Genomic DNA, 23,358 nt, shown 5'->3' with positions numbered 1-23,358 from the left:
TAGTGCGCCTGCGTGCCTGTTGCTAGCCTCGCCCCGCTGGGGGCGGGGCCTGGTGGAGAGACAGGCTCTTGCTTCTGATCCTCTTTGGAGAGCTGCTGCAGTGAGTCTTTCAAGGTGTTTCCAAAGATTTGAGATGCAACCACTGTTTTTAAAAAGCACTTTCCTGCTTCTTTGCTCCTACTGTACTTTTCACCTGCAGCCTTTCCCTTCCCTCTTCTCTCTATAAAAGTCACTTTTCCTTACAGACCACCCTAAATGCCATTCTCCTTCAGTGAGGCCCTTTGAGAACCAGCATTCCTGACTCCCTTTCCTATTCATCTGTTCAACAAACACTAAGTACCACAGATATGTATATCAAACACTATTGGTGGCTTGGGAGTTTTTAAGTGCCTGCCCTAATGGAGCTTGCAGACAATAATTAACCAAATACAGTGGGGCCTTGACTTAAGAGTTTAATTCGTTCAGAGAGACCGAGCTTGTTAAGGAGCTCGTTAACTCAAATTACTTTATCAACTCAATGCAAAAAATCGGCCCAGAGACAGCTGGTATCTCAAAAAAATCGTTAGTCACGACACTCGTTAGTCACAGAGTGGCAGTGGCATGTATGGTCTGGAGGGGAGGATTTGCTTGTTATTTTCTGTGAGAGTAGCTAATAATGTTACATTTTAACAAAAGCCCCAAGGTGATGAGGGTACAAGCTACGTGGATGTCTGCAAGAAGGGTGATCCAGGCAGAGGGAGCAGCCATTGTGTGGAAGATGCTTGACAGTGTTAGAGGTTCACAGAGGCTGATAACAGGAGATGGGAGGAGTGAAGATCATACCTCCTGACAAGAATCATTCACTCTTTCCCTGGGACTGAAGGTTGGGAAAGACATCACAGTCCCCATGCTCCCTCTGACCCACCACAACTCCCCAGTGAAATAACCTAACATGATGCCAGGTAGACTAGAGGTATTTTTTGCGTGAAGAAATGCATAAAATATTAATGTTGTTATTGAGGGCTTCCTATGACCCAGGCAACGTGCTAATTTTCTCCTCACAGCAATGCTGTAAAGTAGATGCTGCTATCATTTCCATTCTACAAATCCAGAAATTAAACTCAAAGAGGCTGAATCACTTGACCAAAGACACACAGACAGGAAGTAGAAAAGCAAGGTGGCTCTCAATGAGAGGTCTGCCTCCTCAAGCAATAGGCAGAACGTGGTCATCGCCTGTGGCCTGCCGCCACTGCTGCTGCACCTGCTTTGCTGTTTCTTCAGGCCCCAGCAATGGGCTGCTGTTCACACTGAGGCCTGGCTAGTGTCCCACTGGAAAGGGCCAGCCTCTGCCTGCTATCCCCAGGCCAGAGCATACAGAGCCCTCAGGGTGGGTCAGCCCCAGAAAAGGGCCCAAGCTGCCAGGCTTCAAGTGGTCCCTCAGCTGTCCCTCTTCATCCTAACCCTTCCTTTGTACTGTTGGCTGCTCAGAGTCTTGCCCTTTTCCTCCCAAAATTATGGCCTAATGTCTCAGGAAAGCCTGAGCCCAATGTCAATAAATACTCCAGTGGATGTTTAGAAAGTTGTTCTTACTCTTATTTCCTCTTTCCTTGGGATCTGTAATACTTTCTCACAGCAATTGGTGCCTCCTATGAGCTTGTAAACTAAGGACCTAATTATATTCTCGTCCTTACCAAAAAGCCAGTAAGAAAAAATAATTCACTATACCCCAGGGTTGACCAATGTGAAGAATGAGACAAAAGTCACACACTGTTCCTGCCTCTAAAAATGTCTGTGGTTCTTTTGTGCACTGAGTCCCATCTTATCTAGGCCTAGGGGGAGGGGACTACATGAGGATTAAGGAGGCAGACTGGTCCTTGCCTGCTACCCTCCCACAGGAGTGTACTGTCTGTGGGAAGGACACGCAGAAATATAACTTGATCACCATAACACAGGTAGACTTTTGATTTGTCAAAAAGAAGAGTTTCCCCAGAGGAAGCAATGGATATGAAGACAAATTCACCTAATCTAACACTGATTCAAGCACCTCTGACATGTTGCTGAGATGTTGGAGTCCACCAAGAAGAGGCAGCTGGAAAGCTTGCTCAGAACAATAGCCAGACCTCTAATGACAGATATGAGAGATGACAGACAAGGCATGGAATCTTATCTGCATCTTTCTGGAAGAGTTTTTAGATTTGAATAAAGGTGAACAGCTAGTATTCATTGACAGCTGTAGTGGACACACCCTAAGCTTACCCCAATTAGTCATGTCCATGCATATTCCCCTCCATTTGGGTGTGGGGTGGAATATGTGCTTCTAACCAATAAAATATGGTGAAGGTGACACAGATGTCACACCTGTGACTACATTACAATGGAGATTGGAGTCCATCATGCTAAAAAACACTAGGAAAATCCTCTTGCTGATCTTTGAAAAGCCATATTGTAACTTCATAGAGCCACATGGCAGGGAACTGTAGGTGACCTTAAGGACCTGAGGGAATGTACTCAGCCAACAACCATGTGACCTTGGCAGAAGACTTCAAACTCCAGATAAGAATGCAGTCTGGCCCTAGCCAGTTTGGCTCAGTGGATAAAGCATTGGCCTGTGAACTGAAGGGGGGACACCTGTAACACTTTCAACAATAAAGATATATTAAAAATAAAATAAATTTAATTTTTTTTAAAAGACTGATGAAACTGACAGCCTAGAATAGCTCCAAAGGGGATTCCAGTTAAGGGCACATGCCCAGGTTGTGGGCTTGATTCCCAGTAGGGGGCATGCAGGAGGCAGCCAATCAATGATTCTTTCTCATCATTGATGTTTCTATCTTGCGAGATCTCTCTCTCTCTCCCTTCCTCTCTGAAATCAATAAAAATATATTTTTTAAAAGAATGCAGCCTGGTCAACAATTCAACCTCAGCCTTGTGAGACCCTGAGTGAAGGATCCAGCTAAGCTGTGCCTGGACTTTCTTTTGTGTCTCACAAAACTGTGAACTAATAAATGTGTATTCTTTTTTAAAAAAATGTGTGTTCTTTTAAGCTGCTAAATGTGTAGTAACTTGTTACCCAACAATGGAAAATGAGCACAACAATATTACTAGTTCATAATATGAATAGACATTTGACCCCAAGGTCAGATCACTTCCTAGGGTGAACCAACAAAACTCAAGTAGACATGGAAGTGACTTCTTATAGTTCTGAAAGCCATAAAAGAATCCATGAGAGCCATATTGTTCCACAGAAACTGTACCCATTAAGACAAGCTCCCCAGGGCATGTGATGGCTACACAATTCTGGAGAGAAAAGATGGCATCTCTGTCCTCAGATGGCCATAATCAAAGAAAAGGTTGAGGGAAAAGGGAATGTCTTCAAGTTTCCAACAAAGTCCAAGAAGCCACAGACACGGTTGAGCTTGAACTTTTAGGGCAACCGGAGGGGCTTAAAAGGTGAAATGCAGAAGTAGAAGAACATGATGATGCAGGAGAAGTGAAAGTGAAAGCTGAAGACAGACTTTTTGGACACATAATCCAATTTAAGGAACACACATAGCCATGGTTGCTATAGACACCCTAAATTTGAGGATCTGAGTAATTCCCACTACTGAAATTTCAAAGATGACATTTTTCAAAGTACTTCAATACCCCCAAATGACCAGAAGGTGAAACACCTTCCTAAACATCAGGTGCATTTACACAGTACTTTCAATTTATTGAACAGTTTTTAAGGGAGTAACTTAATTTCACTAAAAACTAAAATATATGGCTGAGAGCATCATAAAATCAGGCCTCTGATGTCTCAAGATTAGCACTGCTCTGTAGCTTAGAGCCTACATGAGATTTAAGAGGAGCATAAAAAATACACAGTCCCAATCTTGCTATATGAACAAGAACAAATATTAAATACATTTCTGGAAAATTAAATAAATAATGATTAGTTCCACTTCCAGTTCAAGTCAATGAACCAGATATATGCATTTACTGTCTCTTTATAAATTAGGTTCATCAAAAAGATGACACTAAAACAGAGTTAAATGTGCAGGAGGATGTTTATTAGGAAGTGCCTTTGGGAGAAATATCCATAGAAAGCTTGAGAAGGGAGCAAGACTGGACAAACTGGTCACACGAGCTATGATACAGGATTTGGTGAACCACACAGGACAGTCTAGAGATACAATAGCCCTTCAGAGTTGTCTTAAGTTACTCTCAATATCTTGAGATGGCAAGGTATTTATATATCACCTTAATAAGTCATTAAATGTGACTATACTAGGAGGGGTTTAATCTTGGGAAAATTGACTGTCTGCAGCCGAGGCAAGCCCTAAAGAGGCAGACAGCCCTAAAGGGGAGTCCTCTCAGCAAGAAGGCCTTCATTAACAGAGGTTGAAGGTGGCAAGTCTCTGTGTTCACCACTTTTCCTCCCTTTAAAATAATCATGCAAAAAACAAATATAATATGACAGCAAGAAAGAATGGGAGAAGATGCTCAAATGCATTAGTTATTTGGAAAATGCAAATCAAAACCACAGTGAAGTAGAACTTCACACCCACTAAGATGACTAATATCAAACAACATTAAAAATAATAAGTGTTGGTGAGAATGTGGAGACATTGGAGCCCTCGTGCATTGCTGGTTGAAATGTAAAATGATCAAGCTGCTGTGGAAAACAGTTATACAGTTCATCAAAAAGTTAAACATAGAGTAATCATGTGACTCAGCAGTTCTGCTCTTATATATCCAAAATAACTAAAAACAGGTGTCCAAAATATATATGTACATGCATGTATATAGCAGTGATACGAAATATTTGGATTAGAACCTGGATTCTTTGTCCTCCAGAGTCAAAGAATGAATTCACAGACAGAGAGCAGTATAGCAAATGTGGAAATTTATTGAAGAACAAGTACAGATTCCCACGTGGGGAAAGGGAAAGTGTCCCACAGAATGGACTCCCACGTGGGGAAGGGGAAAGGGTCCCCCAGACTTCCTGTTTCCACAGTTTATAAAGGCTGCAGTTCCTGTGTCCTGATATCCCCTCTAATTGGTCACTATTCCTTTTTGAATTGGTTACTATAGTGATTCCTAAGGCCCTCTCAGCAAGAAGGCCTTCATTAACAGGGGGTGTAGGTGGCAAGTCTCTTTATTTTGTAACTATAGACCTTTTTTGACTACTTCCAGTTCCCTTGTCTTATGGAAATGTAACTGCACCTGGCTTCCTTGTGTTATGGAATTGTACCTTGTCCCAGTCTGTAGCCCTGTTGTGTGTTGTTGTTTTTTTCATGGACCCCAATTCTAAAAATTCCCTAAGCCTGCCTATATCCCCCTAAAATTCCTGTTTCAGCACCAGTATTCTCAATAGCCAAAAGTGGAACTAGCCAAAATGTCCAACTTTAAATGAATTAATAAACAAAGTGTGACATTCATATGTGGAATCTAATGAGCAAAATAAATGATGAACAAAATATCCAGAAACATATAAGCATGGAACAGATTGATGAATTTCAGAAGGAAGGTGGGCGTGGAGGGATGAAGGAGAGATTAACCGGGGAACTTATATGCATACTAGAGGCCCGGTGCATGAAATTCATGCGGGGGGGGGGGGAGAGTCCCCTCAGCCCAGCCTGCACCCTATCCAATCCAGGACCCCTCGGAGGATGTCCGACTGCCAGTTTAGGCCTGATCCTCAGGACATCCCTCTCACAATCCAGGACCGCTGGCTCCTAACTGCTCACCTGCCTGCCAGCCTGGTCGCCCTGAACTGCCCCCCCACCAACCTGGTTGCCCCCAAATGCCCCCCCCAGCATGGCTGCCCCTTACTGCCTGCCCTGCTGGCCTGGTCACCCCTAACTGCCCTCCTGCCAGTCTGGTCACCCCTCACTGCCCCCCTCTGCCAGCCTGGCACCCCTCACTGTTCCCCCCTGCTGGCCTGGTCACCCCACACACCCTGATGTTCAGTCGTTTCGTCGCTCCTCACTAACCCCCCTGCCAGCCTGGTCGCCCCAGGCAGCCTAGAGCTCGGTCATTTGGTTGCCCCACACAGCCTGCTGCTCAGTCATTTGGTCATCCGTCACTAACCCCCTGCTGGCCTGGTTGCCCCACTCAACCTGTTCAGTCATCTGTTTGGTCGTCCGTTTGATTGTGATGGCCCCTAGCTCGCTCTCTCTCTCTCTCTCTCTCTCTCTCTCTCTCTCTCTCTCCATATATATATATATATATATATATATATATATATATATATATATAGACTAGGGGCCTGGTGCATGAAATTCATGCGCTGGGCGGGGTGTCCTTCAGCCCAGCCTGCCCCCTCTCACATGCTGGGAGCCCTCAGGGGATGTCCTAGTGACGGCTTAGGGATAGGGCCTAAGCCGCAGTCTGGCCTCCCTTTGTGGGAGGTGACCGGGCTGATCAGGCGAAGGCACCAGCCCCATCACCCCACTGCTGTATCCACTGCCAGTCACCGCAGCCACCAAGGTTTTTTCATCAACACGGACTCCAGTCCCTTTACCATGAAAAAATGACAACTTTCTTTAGGCATTTTCAAGATGTGTCTTTCATATAATAATGATTTCTTTATTATTTTTTTATCCTCACCTGAGGATATGTTTCCATTGATTAGAGAATGTGGAAGAGAAAGGGAAAGACAGAGAGAAACATCAAAGTGAGAGGAACACTTTGATTGGTTGCTTCCTGCATGAGCCCTGACCTGGGCCCTGGCCAAGGAGGAGCCTGCAACCTAGGTACATGCCCTTGGTCAGAATTGAACTCAGACCCTGGCATCAGCAGGCCAAGGCATTATCCACTGACCAACACCAGCTAGGGCAGGATATGACATTTCTTAGCCCTCCAGCAGTGGACCTTCGTTTTTTTCGCCAGGAGTGTGGTGAAAAACCCTAGATCACCTTTTTGTATTCTTATTACCCAAGCTACTAAGAATATTACCAGTGGTATACAGGGAAATTAGCCAATGAGTGGTCAGAAAAGGTGTTCCCTCTGTAGTTCACACCAATCGCCAGCTTGCCCCCCCCCGCCCCGGGCCCAGACCTGATGCCTCTGGCCCAGGCTTCAGGCTTGGGCAGGGGACCTCCAGACCCCTCTGATTGCCGGCTCCGCCCCCTGCCAGGCCTGATGCCTCAGACAGAGGTGTTGACTTCCATCACCCTCCAATTGCTGGATCGGCCCCTTGCCCAGGCCTGACGCCTCCGCCAGAGGTGTCAGGCCTGGGCAGGGGACTCCCATCTCCCCCCATCACCGACTTCTGGGCAGCTTCTGGGGCTTCTGGGGCCGGGGGCGGCAGGCAGATGGCTTCTGTGGTGGCACACGGGGGCCTGGATGGCGGCTGGCAGCTGCACTGTCCCACCCTGCCTGCACTATGCAAATTAGCCACCATCTTTGTTTGTGGTTAATTTGCATATTGTGCTGATTAGCCAATGGGAGGCTTAGCGAAGGCATGGTCAATTACTATGTTTGTCTATTATTAGATAGGATATGCATAGCTCATGGACACAGACAATAGTGTGGTGAAGGCTTGGAAGGGGCAGGTGGGGGGTGGAGAAGGCCAATGGGGAAGTAAACAACAAAGGGGACATCTGAATACTTTCAAAAATAAAGATAAATTTTTAAAAAGTGGTTTATAGTTTTAATAATAATATTAAAGATAATATTTTTTAAAAAGAAAGAAGCCAGACACAAAAAGTCATATATTGTATGATTCCATTTATATAAAATATTAAGACTAGGTAAATCTCTAGAGACAGAATATAAATTAGTGGTTGCCAGGGGTTTAGGGAGAGGGGCTAGGGAGCAACTGCTTAAAGATTATGGGGTTTTGTAACCAAACAATGGATCTGAGCTGCCTGTCATTACTTGAGCCAATTTAACAGAGACAGGGTTGAATCATATATGAGCATTTATTCCAATAATGCCAGCAGTATGGGAGAGCAGCAGGTAATCCACGAAAATCTGCTCTGCAGCCCCCCATAAGCCAGCTGCTTATATTGAGTAGAAGGACAAAGATTGCATGAGGAAGTAGACAAAAGGGATAAGAATAGGTATGCAAAATGGGCAGCTTACAGGTAATGTAAGCTAGGGTTTTGCAAAGGCCTTGAGGGTATGCAAAGGGCTGGGGGCTTTCAAAGGGCTGGCACCTCTGGTTTCTGCAACAAGGTTGTTAATCTTTCCATGATAATAGGCAGCTCTGGGATGGGGAGGATGGGCAGCATTTCCAGGTGAGTTCCCAGGTCCCAAGTGCAACTCCCAGCAAGGTTAGAATGTGCTTTCCTTAATCAGAACAAAACAATCACATTTAACAGAGTATGATTAATATTTCTTATATTTATAGATGGTCTCCAATATTCTATTTCTTCCCCAAACAGTTTCATTTGGGGGTGATGAATATGCTCTGCAACTAGACAAAGGTGATGGTTGCACAATATTGTAAGTTCACTAAATGCCAATGAATTGTTCCCTTTAAAATGATTACTTTTATGTTATGTAAATTTTATCCCAATAAAAAAAGGTTTTTTTAAATGGGAGGGGATCTGCAATGACTTGAAAATTCCACCAAACTTCTGGAAGCTGCTACATCAAGATTAATGAAGCTGATGGACACAAACAATAGTGTGGTGAAGGCCTGGGAGGGGAGGGTGTGCGGTAAATGGGGAAAAAATGGGGGGACATCTGTAATACTTCCTTTTTTTACTATAGCCTTATTGATTTCAGAGAGGAAGGGAGAGGGAGAGAGAGATAGAAACATCAATGATGAGAAAGAATCATTGATTGGCTGCCTCCTGCATGCCCGCTACTGGGGATGGAGACCACAGCCCTGGCATGTGCCCTTGACTGGAATCGAACCCCGGACCCTTCAGTCCGCAGGCTGACACTCTATCCACTGAGCCAAACCAGCTAGGGCTAATACATTCAACAATAAAATAAATTAAAAAGAAAATAATAAAAATAAATTTTAAAAATGTTAAAAGACTGATGAAGCTGACAGTCTAGAATAGCTCCAAAGGGGATTTCAACTAAGGAAGGAACAAAATTAGCTTAGACAGTCTCCCAACTCAGAGACAGCAGGTCTGACAGAGGGCAGGAGTAAGAAGTGTTTAAAGCATAGAGATTAACTGAAGATTTCTATATGAACAGTACTCTTCCCCAGAAAGCTCAAAGCCAGTATTTAATGCAAGAACAACAACAAAAAAATAATAAGAGTTCTTCTGTAAAGAAATTAAATAAATTGTCTAGGGAGACTAGCAAAGCTGAAGTGGATATTGAAACCACACAAAAAATCTCCCAATTATGACATTTGGAGAGCCCCCCAAAAAGCTATCATCACACTTCCTCTTCATCTTAAAACAAAGTCTGCTAATCAATGTCTTGCCCATGTACACAGAGCAACAAGTCAGCCTCAGTCTTAAGTGCAATCAGACAACAAAGAAAGGCCAAACATTTGAGGATGGTATACAGGATGACAGAGAAATATCAAGAAAAACAGCCAGCAAAGTTGGCTCTGAAGGAAAAAGATGATTAAGGTACAGAATAACTAAAAGAGGACAAGCAAAAATATATTTTATTAATATCCTCACAAAGATTTGAGAAGATTTTGAATGTATAAAACAAAAACAAATTATTATGAAAAATGACAATAGAACATGAAAGATCACTTGGAAATTAAAACTACAGTTGCAAAATTAAAAATCCAATAAAATAGTTTAAAAATCAAATTGAGAGAAACGTAAAAAATGTAGAACTGAAATACAAAAAAGGATAACACCAAGTGCTGGCAAGAATGTGTATTGGTTCAAACTTTCACACATTGCATGTAGGCCTTGTTCATTGATACAACCACTTTAGAAAACCTTGTGGCAGTATTTACTAACGCTAAAGTTCAACACATGCCTATCCTATGAACCAGCAATTCTATTCCAATGCATATACCAAACAGATATGAGCACTTATAGTCACCAAAAGACATGTACCAGAATATTCATAGTAACATTATTCATAGTAATCTCAAACTGGAAGCCATCCAAATGCCCTCAACAGTATCCAAAAATTTGGTCAGCAGACTGATATAGTCAACAAATACAATGCAATGCAGCGATAAGAAAGAATTATTGGAGGAGAACCAAGATGGCAGCATAGGTAAACACCTGTACTTGATGCCTCCCACAACCACATCAAAATTACAACTAAAATACATATCAACTATCATCCAGAACCACTGGAAAGCTGGCTGAGTGGAAGCACTACAACTAGAGAGGTAAAGAAAACAGCGCATTGAGACTGGTAGGAGGTGCGGAGGCATGGAATGGGCTGGCACCCGGGTGTGCCACTTTTTTAATCGGGAGGGAGATACTAGCTCCCTCTTGTTCTGAGCTCCAGGGCCGGGTGAGTCATGGGGGGACCCAGACACGTACAGGGAGAAACTGGACTGTCTGGCATCGGGGCAGGAACTGGGGGGGCAGCTTTCTTCCAGAAGGAGGTGCTTCCAACGGTCATTGTTCCTTTGCTGGGACCTACCCGGTGCAGGGCTGACTGGCAGCCATTGCTGTTTGCTCTGCCCTGGAGATTCTCTTAGACCCCGCCCCACCCAATTTACAACCCTACCCAAGCTGTGCACAGCAGCTTTTCCATACAGAACATGAAAGATCACTTGGAAATTAAAAATAAAGTTGCAAAATTAAAAATCCAATAAAAGAATTTAAAAATCAAATTGAGAGAAACATAAAAAATGTAGTACTGAAATACAAAAAAGGATAACACCAAGTGCTGGCAAGAATGTGGATTGGTTCAAACTTGGCCTGTCCTTTCTCAGTCTAAAACCTGTCAAACAAGGTACAGCTGGGTCTGGGAGCCCCAAAGCTATTAAAATAAGGCCCAAGGCCACACCAGCACCGGCCTGCCTTGCTTCACAGCTAGTCCTCATCTGGTATCAGATTGGGGGCACTCCACAAAAGTGCCTGCTCCAGCCATGAACCTTCTCAGTTCCCTGAACATATCTAGTTCCTTCAGGGGGACCTTCTGCTATTTCCCACCTAAGGAGACCCTTTTTACCTTTACGACCCTGTTCAAAGGCCCTCTTCTCTGAAGCTTTCTTCAGCCTCTCCCAGCAGTTCCTTCCTCTTCATGTTCATCAAACCTCCTTCTGCCTGGTTTCACACTCTGCAGTTCACAGGTCGACATGGAAGGTGCACCCTCCCAGTCCTGAGTACTGTAGAGGGGAGTGTGCACTTGTGTACCTGTACCATCAAGGAGACTCACAGAGCAGGTATCTTATGATTTTAATCTGCTTTGTTGTCTATTGATCTCTGCCCTCTCCCTTTGGGTGCACTCCAACAAGTGCCCTGGAAAAATACCCACTTCCTGGTTCAGCAGTGGCCTGATGCACAAGACGCCGACCACAAGATGGAACAGGTTCTGCCCATACAGAGGCAGCTCCGGCCCTATGTGTACTACTTAGCATACACCCACTCCTGGGGCACCAATCCCAGGTGTTGGTTCACCCATTCCATCAATATTGGGTGCAAGGACTCAGACACAATGACGGTCTGACCCCTGGGCCCACTGCGGGCCTCTGACTGTGACCCTGGCTCTCAGGTACTTGGGGGGCTGGTAGAGACTGTCAGGTCAACTTTGAAGCATGAATTGACAGCCTGCCCAACCTTGCCTTCTCCCTGCTACCTTAGTGGGTGTTAGTGCCCAATCAGCCTTTGGACTCCTCCCTCTCAGCATCAGTTTCCTGAAAGACCCAACCTAAAATGATGGGTTCTAGAATGGTCCCAAAAGATGGTGGTAAGAAGGAGGTCTTGGTGCATAATTACTCCTTACCCACCCAGTTGGAAATGAGGAACCCATCCTGGGGGCAGGTGGTGTGCAGACAGCCCTGACACAAGGCGACAGCCCAGTCACTGGACCTGCAGGTGGGAGAGGAATGTCTTGGCAGGTGAGAAGATACAGGCAATGTATGTGAATGGATGGAGGTGACTTCTGTGCTTTCATGACCCACAGGGGATGACCAGCTTAGGGAGACTAAAAAAGTGAAAACTAAGGGAGAAGCCCAGAGTCTCCTCCATAGCTTATAGAGTAGTCCCCATCTCAGGCAGTGGACAAAGGTCAAAGCCAGGATTTGACTGGAGTGGCTGAACTTCAAGGATGTTCAAAGACCATTGAATATTCAACTAAGGCAGGTCTGTCATCTCAACATCAGAAACCCACTTGGGAAAACCTGTATCCCTGACACAAGGAACAGGGGCATCTGGGCAAAGGCCTGAGAAGATCTGGACTCCTCAGATTTCTCTGGAAGGTCTGAGTCTGTGGCAGCAGAGCCTACTCATTCCCACCCCATGCCTGGGGGAGAAAAAAAGGCACACGGCGTTCCCCACAGGGGCCCTCCATCCATGCAGGTAGGGTCACTAACTGTCCCAATTTGCTGAGGGACTGGCAGTGCTACAACCCAGTAAGTCCCAGGAAAACCAGGGAGAGGTGGCAGCCTACTGGCAGGCAGGACCCAACCCCACAACACAGGCACAGCATGCAGGGCCTGGAAAGGGAAGAAAGGGACTACACCTCCCCTCCCCAGAAACTGCAAGAGAGATCCCGGGGAGACACTGAAGGAAAGGAGCCAGGTGCTCATGACAAGGAATACCACTCACAAGGAGTTCAACATAGACAGGTGGTGGTGGACAATACAACATGGCCTCCCTGGGGGCACAATGGATGGCCAACTGACCAAGGTAGAGTCTAAAATGGAAACTCAAAAGAGTAAATATGGACAACAGGGGGCTGAGGCAGCTACTCCAATAGACATGCATGATGCCTTGTCAAGGTTCTGCCCCTGAGCCAGTTTTCAGACCTGGAACCATCGACCAGGGAGGTGCCTGGGCCCCCAGGGAAAAGGACATTGCAGAACCATGGCTGGAAGACACTGGAATAATCCCCCAGCCCTTCCCAAAGGGACCACCAGCTATGTGCTGGGTGACTGAACATTGGAAAGTGGGGAACCCAGACAGTTGGAAGATAGGGGAAATTCAGTGCCCAATCTGACACTGAGTTGGGAGACTCAGTAAACTCTGTGTCTGTGTATGCTTAAGGAAGACATCCTGTGCTGAAGTTTCTGAGCAGAGGATGTCACTGGGTCCAAGGTATACTGGGCCATTCCTGAGGATTTCAGTGGTTTTGTGTAGGGAGAGTCCTGCATCCAATATACTCCAGAATGAGTTGTTGAGCCTAGTGAGATTTCTTCTGAGGAATCTTTCAGAAATAAGACAAAGTGGTATTATAGCATGAACTCAGCTGGGTAAAGAGAAAATGCATAGCAAAAGAACTGGGAGAATATGGCCAAATTGTGAATGTTCTTGCCTCCTGGTAATGCCTCACGAGCATCCTTTGTCCTGACTCTTCATGTACTTTCTGTCCTTTCCATAGTGGCCACAGTGAGCAGGCAGATACTCAAGAGTCAGTGGAATAAGTCTTCTGCACATGGCCCATTAGTCCACCCATTAGTGCCCTGTAACCATGGTCCTAGGATGGCAACACGTGCTCCAGGTCCCCCATACCCAAATCTCCTAAACACAGGAGCTGGACTGCACAGCATGATGTAAGCCCACCCAGGAGATAGGGAAGGCCTGGAGCATGGGTCATGGCTTATTTGCTCAGAGACTGAGGAGAGTAAAGAACACATAGAGGAAGAGACCAGGAATGATGGAAACATGAAAATAAGTGGCTCCCAGCCCCCACCCCCAATTACAGTTAATATAACCATTTGTAATGTGAATGTGGATGAAGGGCCACCAGAAGTTCACAGAAACTGCCAAGGTGCCAACTCTGCTGTGCCATGGTCTGTGAGCAGGCCCCACACCTAACCAGGGAGTCCAAGTCACCTGTCCATGTCTGCAGGATCCCTGTAGTACAGTTTCTTTCCACAGCCTTGGAGTACTAGGAAGACAAAACCAGAATTAAGTACTGCTCTCAGGTTGGACCAATCGATCTGGACTGTGTTGAGAGGGGCACAGGCAAACAGAGCTGTCTAGGGGGCAGAGAAGAAGGGAGGCAAGGAGTGTGCATATTGGAAACAGGCCTGAGGCTCAGGAGTCCAAATGGGAGAGTTGGGGAAGAAGTAACAAGGCTTGCTGTCTTCCCACACAGCCAAGGCTGCCCCGCATCTTCTGCATCAGTCCCGGGCACGGAACTGAGGCCAAGGGGTGACCAAGCAAATTAGAGACAAGGAGCCCTTTGTCACAGGCAGACTGCTGGACCCAACGGCATCTCCTCTCAGAGGACCTCTCATCCCAGGTGGCAGGCAGCCTCCAGCGGGAGGGGCAGGGGTACAGTACCTGACCTGTGGAGTCACTTACAATTTGGGAAGTCTAGGTGAACAGTGAGTCCAGAGCAGGCCTGCAGGAAGAAGGAAATCATCCCTCAGAAGCACAAGGAGAGATCTGAAACAGAAACCACCAACGTGGGATTAACTTCCTAATTTCACAATACGTGCCCACAACTTGACACAAAAAAGACAAGCAGCTCAGGAGAAGGATGGGCCACAGGTAGTTCTTGGAGGAGGAAACAAGAGATGCTGAGAAGTAGAGGAGGGAAACCAGGAATTTGGGACAAGCAGCTCTGAGCAGGGTGGTGCCAACAAACCTGTGGCAGAAGCAAACTGGAACCTCACAGGGCCGCAGAGCCAAAGAATGATGCACACTGGGGTGGAGAGGGGCAGAAAACTGCAAAGGCAAATGCTCAGAAGGCCATGGGGAACAGTGTTCTCTCTGGTGTCAGCAGGGGGACAAGAAAGGGAGGCTGACTTTTGGCAAGTGCCCTGGGCTCTAAAGAGGTGGCTGTGTTCATGAGCAGAGCCCCCTCAAAGAGCAGTGACAGAAATGGCACGGACTTCCTAAAAGAAAGACTGGGTGAGTTATGGGATGGAAATGAAGGCTGGGGAAGAAGTGGAGCTTGAGGAGGAGCCTCCCTTCTGCCCTGGAAGGCAGTGACTATTGTCATAGTGTCTGTGGGGGGGGGGGGTGCAGAGGTACGGCAGGTGGCTGGGAGGGAGCAGGAGGAGTCCCAAGAAGGACCCAATATCCCTTGGGAGCTGCCAGGTCTCCAGGGCACCTGTGCAAGGCCAAGCAGTGGAAGGCAGGAGGGGGCCTGGTCTGGCAGGTGAGGGGAACCTACCTTCCTTCACTGGGCTCTTACCTGCCAGGACTTTGTTCCTGAGAGGGGATGGGTAGCAGTTGGTGAGAGAATGTCACCTGGCAGTCAGAAATCAGACCGTTTTAGGTTTCTGTGCCCACGTTTTATTTGTACTAAAAATCAGGATTGAGTTGCAACTGGGTCCCTAAAACAGTGGCAGCCAAGACCATCCCACCCTCACCTGCAACGTGGCCAGGCCACGCTTCTTGAGTCCACGTACTCGGCATGGAATTGACCTTGCAGCCACCACCCTTGGAGCTCCCCATCATTAGACCACCCTCCTCACCTTTACTGTTCTGCTCCCCAAAGGAGAGATCATACACCATGTTCTCAGCAAACAAGAGTGACAGAAAAATGAGTCCTTCTGTAGTGCCATCATTGTTTCCCACCAGTAGCCATAGAGTGTCTCTAGCTCACTGGGCAAGTTCCATTTCTTCAAACAAGAGGATTCAGGAGGAACAGCACAAGCTGGCCAATAGGGAGACCCTCCTTCATGTCTTGAAACTCCTACACGAAGTTCTGAGATCCTCAGTGTCAGCAGCTAGAAATGATTTTGGGGGTGAGGAGCGGAGGAGGGGAAGCCAGCATGGATGGAGTTGGACCTGGTGATCATTAAAGCCCCCTGCAGCCCTGAGGCCTAAGTCCTATGAAGGTACCCTCTGTCCCTCACCTCATGGCCAGCATTCCTGTTACCGCCAGCTTCTGCAAGAAGAGAGTAGGTGCAGCTCACTGGAAAAGAAAAGCCTCTGTTGAGTCAACATTTCTATGCAACTACTGTGGCCTGGGCACTCAGTTTACAGAAACCAGGAAGACACAAGCCTTGCCTTCAAAGAACTCGGAGCCCCTGAGGGGATCTCAGTGACAAGAGTTACAGCCCTGGGAGGTAAGAGCCCAGTGAAGGAGGGTATGTGGGAAGGTACAAGGTGCTACCAGAACGGGGACACAAGAGTACCGGATGCTTGTTTGTGGGGTAAAGAAGGGATGTTAAAGTTGCACCTGGAAGGACAGGAGTTTGCCAGGACAGGATGAGGCAGGCACTCCAGGCCTCAGAAAGTACAGGCGCCAGAGGCAGAGTCCTGGTAGAAGGCGTTCAGATGCCCAGGGTGCAGGGACTCTGCAGCACTGTGACCCAGAGGGTGATGAGGGAGGGCTGGGACCACTGAAATGCTCTCCTAGACCCCCAGGAGTTTGCCCTTAAACAAGAGAGGACTCCACAGGGTTTCCTGTCTTGGGTTGATGAGAACACATGTGTAGTTTGATGGCAACTTGTAGGACCCACTGGAGGAGAAAAGACAGGGTTGTCCAGGCCAGTGGGGGAGACTTAGGTAATAGCACTGGCCCCAGACCATGAAGCCTGAACTCAGGGAGTAGCAGCGGGGACAGGAAAGAGTAGCACTTGTTCTGATCAGGCATTTCAGAGGCAGGGACACGGGCCTTGGTCATCAAATAAAAGTGAGGAAGAGCATGGGTCAGTGGGCAGGAGGAGTCAAGTGTGGTGGCACCAAGAGGTTGAGCCCATAACTGAGAGCTAGAAGAGTAGAAACAGCTGATAGGGAAGGTGGATTTGTTTGAGACATGTCATCTCTGAGGGTCAGCAGGAAACACAGTGGGGACTTTTCTTCTCACCTGCAACAAAAAATGCCAATGTGAAGACCTTAGCTCAAGGCACTACCAGGGGCTAGGGTGGGGTGTGTAGGGGTATGGAGGATCTTGCAGAAAGCAGAGCTGGCCTGGGCATTCAGACCTCAGGTGCAGGACTCAGTCTAGTTGTCCTGTCTGGGGCCTCCATATCCCCTGGGGTCCATTCTCAGGGTCCCCTTAGGTCATTCAGGCCCCGGGCTGCCACATTGCCACATGCTTACTGGTGCAGGGCAGACTGAGGGCAGGTGTCATGGTAATCAAAAGGGCACTGCCTGGCCTTGGCCATTGAGTGGGAAGCCACCTGCCACGTGGTTCCCAGTGCCCAAAGGTACATCCTTCCAGCTCTGCCCCACTCTCCTGGTGACTCCCCCCTCCTCACAAGCTAATCCTCTTCAGCTCCCTCCTAGTTTAGTTCTGCTCCATCCCCAGCTATTTGCAGCTGAGATATATCTCCACAGCAACCCACCCCCTCTGCCCTCCTCCAAACCCAGATCCACCTCCACCCTGCAGCTCCACCCTCTGCTTTCTCACAGTTCTGCCCCCAGCTACTCCCAAAGCTTTCCCACATTTCACCACCCCCCAGTTCTGCCTCAGCCACAGCTCCTTCCCATCTACTCCCAGAGCTATTTCCCACCAGTCTGCCTTCAGACACTGTCCCCCAGCTCCTCCACTACCCGCCTCCGCCTTCACCCCCTCTGAGCTCAGCCTCCCCAGCTTCCCTGCATCCCCTCCCGCAGATCCTCCTCCACCAGCTTTTCCACAGCTCTGCCAACCCCATCCCACAGCTCCTCCCAGCTTTCTCACAGTTCAGACCCCAGCTCTGCCATCTCCTCCCCCTTCTGCAGATCCTCTACCAGCTTTTCCACAGCTCCCCCACTGCAATCCCACAGCTCCTCCCAGCTTTCTATAGGTTCAGCCCTCAGCTCCGCCTCCTCCACCCCCTCATGCAGATTCTCCTCCACCAGCTTTTCCACTGCTCTGCCAACCCCATCCCATAGCTCCTCCCAGCTTTCTCACAGTTCAGCCCTCAGCTCTGCCTCTTCCACCCTTTCCCGCAGATCCTCCTCCACCAGCTTTTCCGCAGCTCCCCCACCCCCATCCCACAGCTCCTCCCAGGTTTCTCACAGTTCAGACCCCAGCTCCACCGCCTCCTCCACCTCACGTAGATCCTCCTCAACCAGCTTTTCCACAGCTCCAACAACCCCATCTCACAGCTCATCCCAGCTTTCTCACATTTCAGCCCTCAGCTCTGCCTCCTCCACCCTTTCCCGCAGATCCACCTCCACCAGGTTTTCCACAGCTCCACCAACCCCTTTCCACAGCTCCTCCCCAGCTTTCTCACAATTCAGGCCCCAGCTACTCCCCCCTGGCTTTCTCCATTGGTCTCACCCAGATACTCTCTCCCGCCTCCCACCCCCCAGTACCGCCTTCTCCCCAAGCCCCGCCCCACTTTTTGCCTAGCCCTTCCCACTGGCCACTGGTCAGGAGATCCCAACCTGCCCTGGTCATCTTGTGAGCCTCAGTGTCCGGTGAGTCCAACAATGTCTCCTAGCAACCGTGGTCTGCATGCGTGTCTAAGTCTCTACCCAGCTGCTTACCTGCGCGCCAGCTAAGTGCCTGCAGAATCCTGGCACATGTGCTGCTACGTCATGGAGTGCTGCTGTGTCCTGGCGTGCTACTTCCGGATGTATGTGTCTATGTGCCTTTGTAAGCCAGCAAGAAACGGGGTTTTTATCTCTGCCAGCGCGGGGTAGCTTACCAACTCCAGTGGGTGTCAACGGTCAGCTGTCAGCGGTCCTGGAGCAGCTGAGGGGCAGCCAGGATGCTGGCCTGCTGCTCTGTGCTCTCAGCGTCCCAGAATCCTCTCCTCCTCAGGTCCTGGGAGGCGCTCTTCTCCACACTGGCTGTCTCCCTGGGCCGCAGGGAGTAGGAGGCCTGTCCTGTCCTGTGTGGTGGTCTCAGCTGGGTCAACCTAGCATAGCGACCTGCATGGCCAGTGGGGCCAGGAGATCTGAGTCTCCAGAAGGGAGTGGGGATGCTCAGTTCGGCTGCAGGCCTGCTGGGCCCTCGGAAAGATAGTACTCCAGGGTTATGGTTTGCTGTGGGGCTGCAAGCATTCCTGCCCCAGCTCAGGCCACACTTTTCTGTCTCCTCCTCTGGCTATCTTCACTTGCCCACCATCCTTGTAAGTGTGTGTGTGCCTGGGACAGGCCTCTGCTGCCTCTGCTCACAGAAACGACTGTAGTGGTCCACATGGACAGGTCTGTCCTCCCTGCTTCCTGCTTGGCCTTTAGGCTGTCACCACCTCATCCAGACCCCAGACTGTGTGGTGCTCAGCTGGTTGCCCATGACAACCCTTCCAGTGGGACCTACCCAGGATTACATTGAGGGGAATGAGATTGTAGGGTCCCCAAATCCTTCCCATTTGATGATGTGAGGGCAGGGGGAGCTTTCTCCTACTGGTGACGGGGCTCTGCTGGGCTGTAAAAACATGACCTCCTTACATGACATGGTTTTCTGTGCAGCTGGATGGGCCATCATGGTTTTCTGTGCAGCTGGATGGGCCTACCTGAACAGGTAGGGCAGGAGAGAGCTACTGCTATGATTAGCAGAACCAAACCCTGTGTAAGGTGCTACATGTGTTTCCCACCAGCTGGAACCTCCTTGGTCCTGGTGGTTTCCAATCTCTGCTGAGTAGACTGTTCTGGTATGTTAGCCAACATTGCTGTCTTGTCCCTAATGACCTTGGCTCATTATCCCTCTTGTCCTCGTGCAGGTGAACAAGCAAAGGCAAGTGGAAGAGTGTGTCTTCCGCAGGCCACAAAGCAGGTACTAGGTAGGAGGGCACTCAGCCCCCTTCGTGCCTTTAGAGTGACCTCAGCTCTCCCTAGGGATGCCACCCATGCAGACCCGGTCTCCTTATTGTGATTTTGTGGCTTTGATGAGAATAGGTCCCAAAACTCCATGGTGGAAACTAGGCATATACCCCAGTAGAACAAATACAAATGGCCAGGCCACAGGGGAACAGCCAGCCTCTTCCATAAATAATTTAAACCCAATGACAGGGTGACCCTTTGTTATTCAGCAGGTGGGTAAAGGTTAAGCACAGTGGCGATGCTCAGAACCCCCAAGCATATGATATAATTGCACCCTGCCCCATGGTTGGCAGGGCATACACGGGTGAGCTTCTGTGGAAGGCCATTTGCTGGCGTCTATGAGCATCTCAGATGTGCATGCATGTGACCCAGGCCTCTGCCTAACAAGTCGACAGTCAATGAGTGTTTGTGGTAGTGTCCCTTATAGTAGCACAAAATGCAAAGCAGTCTGTGACTCTTCATCAGCACGGGAAAGTCAGTCAATCATGGGGCCCACAATGGGATACTATGCAGGCAGCAAAATGTGGGCTAGAAGAAAATGTAGACATGAAAGAATGTATTTGCTGGGCTGTGGATGGCGAAACCATTCTCCACCCTGTGGAGATGTAGGGGAAGATCTTTGCCTCTGTGGCCATTTGCCTGGGTGGTCACATCAAAGCACCACAACCCTAGTGGCTTAACCAACAGACATGTTTTGTCTCACTGTTGCAGAGGCTGGAGGTCAGAGATGGAAATGTGGGCCCAGTTTGCCTATATTGAGGACTGAGAGAGAAATTGTCCATCCCTGTCCCCAGGCTTCTGGTGGTTTTCAGGCAAGCTTTGGCACCCCTTGGCTTATAGGCCTTAACCTTCATCTTTACCAGGTGTTCTCATGTGTACATGTCTGTCTGTAAATTCCCTCTTTAGGTGAGGTCATGGGTCATTGGAAGAGGGTCTCATTTTAACTTGATTACCTTTGTAAAGTCCTTTTCTTTATGGATATGGTTCTGAGTTGAGCAAGAAGTGGGGTCCAGAGCCCAGGGGTAGGAGACCCAGCCATAGAGAAAGGGAGGGAATGCAGAGGAGCTGGGCACAGGGACTGTCAGGACACTGGGTTGGGAAGAGAGTGAACAGGTGGCAGCTTTTGTCCTTGGAGCCTGGTCTTTGAGAGTGGGTGTGTTTTCATAAGCACAAGGACATAATAGCTGATATCAGGTTTATGTCCTTTAAAGACAGGAGCGGAAAGACAAGCAGAGTGGGGGTGCTCATGTGGAGTGTGGTAATGAGGCTCAGGCCCTATGATGATGATGTGTAGCCACTGGTTCTGACTATCCTCTTAAGGGCAGGTACTCACAGCCCTATGGAGACTGAGCTCTGCCAGGTACTAGGACCCGGCTGAGTCTGCAGGCTGTGTTTCTGCTCCTGCGACTGCACAGCTCTGAGGAGGAACGACCCCCTTCCCCAGGTACTAGGAAAAGAGGCAAGAACAGGGGGTGAGGCAGTCAGGGCCCAAGATCATGGGCCATATTTTTATCCCTAGGTGCCACCTTCTCAACTGTAGAATGTGGTGACAATGGCACTGCCCACTCACTTACTTGAGGATTGAATTCTAGGATCCGTGGATCATGCCCACCCCAGGGCCTGATAGGGGCATGGTGTGTGGGTACTGGTGCCAATTGTTCCTGGTCCTGTTATTCCTTTCTCTAGGCTGCAGTAAGGGCCAGGAGTGTCTGCTGACAGCAGATAAGTAGTGGTGCAGCCATTGGATTGAGAAATGTCGCTCCCAAAGTGGTCGAATGTAGGCACCTGGCAGAATGATCTAAGCTCACACAGTGGTGTCCAAGGGCCCAGCTGAGGTTTGATTATAAGGATTTGCAACCAGAAGCCTTGGAAGAGGGATCGGGATGCATAGGGACTGCAACGCCTTGGGGTGAAAAGAGGAGGCAGCTTACAGTATTGGGCCGGTAGGCATGGGGAGAAGAAGCAAAGCCCAGGAGGGTCTGTGCTGGGAGAGGACTAGAACCCACTCACCTGGTGTGAAGCCAAAGTGCCCTTTCTCCCTTCTCTGTGCTCCCCTGGTCTCAGTGACCTCCTTTGTGGAACTGACCACACCCGGTCCTGAGTGCATCTCCTTACATGTCTCCACCTTCTTCCTTGAGCTCCCCAAAGACTCCATCTGATTGGCAAGACATCTGCATCACCAGCCCTTTCCATGGGGCCTGGCAGCTGAGTGTATGGGGATAGAGAGAAGGAGCTGTCACTCTCTGCTCTCCCACCATCCCAGTCAGTGGGGTTCCAGGGCCCCAGGGGACGTTGGGGGGAGAGGTCAGCCCACAGACCATGAACACGGAGGGCTGATGCATGATGCTTATTGACATTCACACTTTTGGGTTTCCTCGGGCCACGAGAGGCCCACGGATCTCTGGGGAGATGGAGTTCTCCTGCCTCTCCTTCTGGCAGCCTTATGCAGGCTTGGTCTTAAATGGGTCAAGACTCTGGAGACTGGTTGGCGACCCTAGTGAGCAGCCACAGGAACTGCACCATCGCCATCCACATTGTTCATAGGGACTGGGAAGAGCCCACTGGCGGGAGAGGCTGGGGTGTAAGCCCATGCAGATTCAGGCCCTGCTCAGTGAAGGGAGAACTATGGGCAAGGAGTGATTGCTGGCAAGGCCTGACACCCCGAGAGCTGCTCACAGCCCTCCAAGAATACACACAGGACCTAGCTCAGGAGTTTGGGGCTTGTTTTCTTTTGAAACTGTGGCCGTTCTGACCTGTAGGTGCTGCCCACAGCAGTCGTGCTGGGACCTGCCCATTAGTGGACCAGGCTCTGTCCTCTTCATTGCTCTCTCTCCTCGGCCTCACCCAGAATTCCCTGAGTAGAGTTTGACACATCAGAAGTGCTCAGTCAGAGGGACCCAGCTCACTCTGTGTCCCTTTGGTGAAATCAGCTTAGCCTCTAGTGGGTTTAACTTTGAATAACCATTTCCTCTCACAGGAAGTCTTTGGTTTATGGAAGGGCAAACATCTCAGTGCTTCTCTTGTGGTGCCCAGGGCTCCTTGACATGGGGGAATCTTTGCAGGCCCAGTAAACGTGGCTCCTGAGGAGGTTGTGGAACTGGAAAAGCAGGCTGTACTGACCAACCTGAAGCAGAAGTACCCGAGGGCACTTTCAAACCCCAGGTGGTTACTGGAGCCCATACCCAGGAAAGGGGGAAAGGATATCTTCCAGGTAGGCATCCCACAGCACCTGATCCCCTAGGGCAGGAAGACTCCACAGGAAGGTCACCAAGAACCCAGCTGAATCATGACCATCAACAGGCCATCATGTCCTGGTTGTAGAAGTCAGGTTCAACTGAATTGGCACCACCATGGAGAGCACTACCCACCATCTGCTGTTCAGATAAACAGATTTCTGTGCCCAGATGTAGGCGACTGTCCTTGTGAGATGCCTCTCTGGGCTCACTGACTGTGTCAAGGACTCTGACCTTTAGGGAAAAGGGAAAGCTGTCAAGAAATATCTTGGTGCTATCACTCTTTTTGGTCCTGCTCATTCCTGGGTTTTACAGAGAAAAATGTTTTCGGAGAACTGGTTATTGTTTGGGACTCCTGTCTCTTTGTTCTGGTCAAACTCAGAGAACACTTCAGCAGCACCCAGGGGTCCTTGTGGGCGGCCTGGGAGCGGGCACTGAAT

General features: G+C 48.9%; 1 protein-coding gene and 1 pseudogene across 4 annotated transcripts in view; both read left to right on the top strand.

Annotated features, from left to right (window-relative positions):
* Window positions 1-17,818: 17,818 nt before the first annotated feature.
* LOC132223283 (melanoma-associated antigen 10-like) overlaps window positions 17,819-23,358 on the top strand; it is a 44,807-nt gene continuing 39,267 nt past the window's right edge. For 2 of the 4 annotated variants that reach the window (XM_059678503.1, XM_059678499.1), the window contains exon 1: window positions 17,819-18,338. The gene's annotated coding sequence lies outside the window, so the exon portion shown is untranslated. The other 2 variants (XM_059678500.1, XM_059678501.1) reach the window with 2 other exon arrangements.
* On the top strand, window positions 22,095-23,332 carry LOC132223285 (protein EOLA1-like; annotated as a pseudogene).

The sequence above is a fragment of the Myotis daubentonii genome, chromosome X, assembly GCF_963259705.1.
Source record: "Myotis daubentonii chromosome X, mMyoDau2.1, whole genome shotgun sequence".
NCBI classification, from domain to species: Eukaryota; Metazoa; Chordata; class Mammalia; order Chiroptera; family Vespertilionidae; genus Myotis; species Myotis daubentonii.
This window is presented reverse-complemented; position numbering and strand designations above follow the sequence as displayed.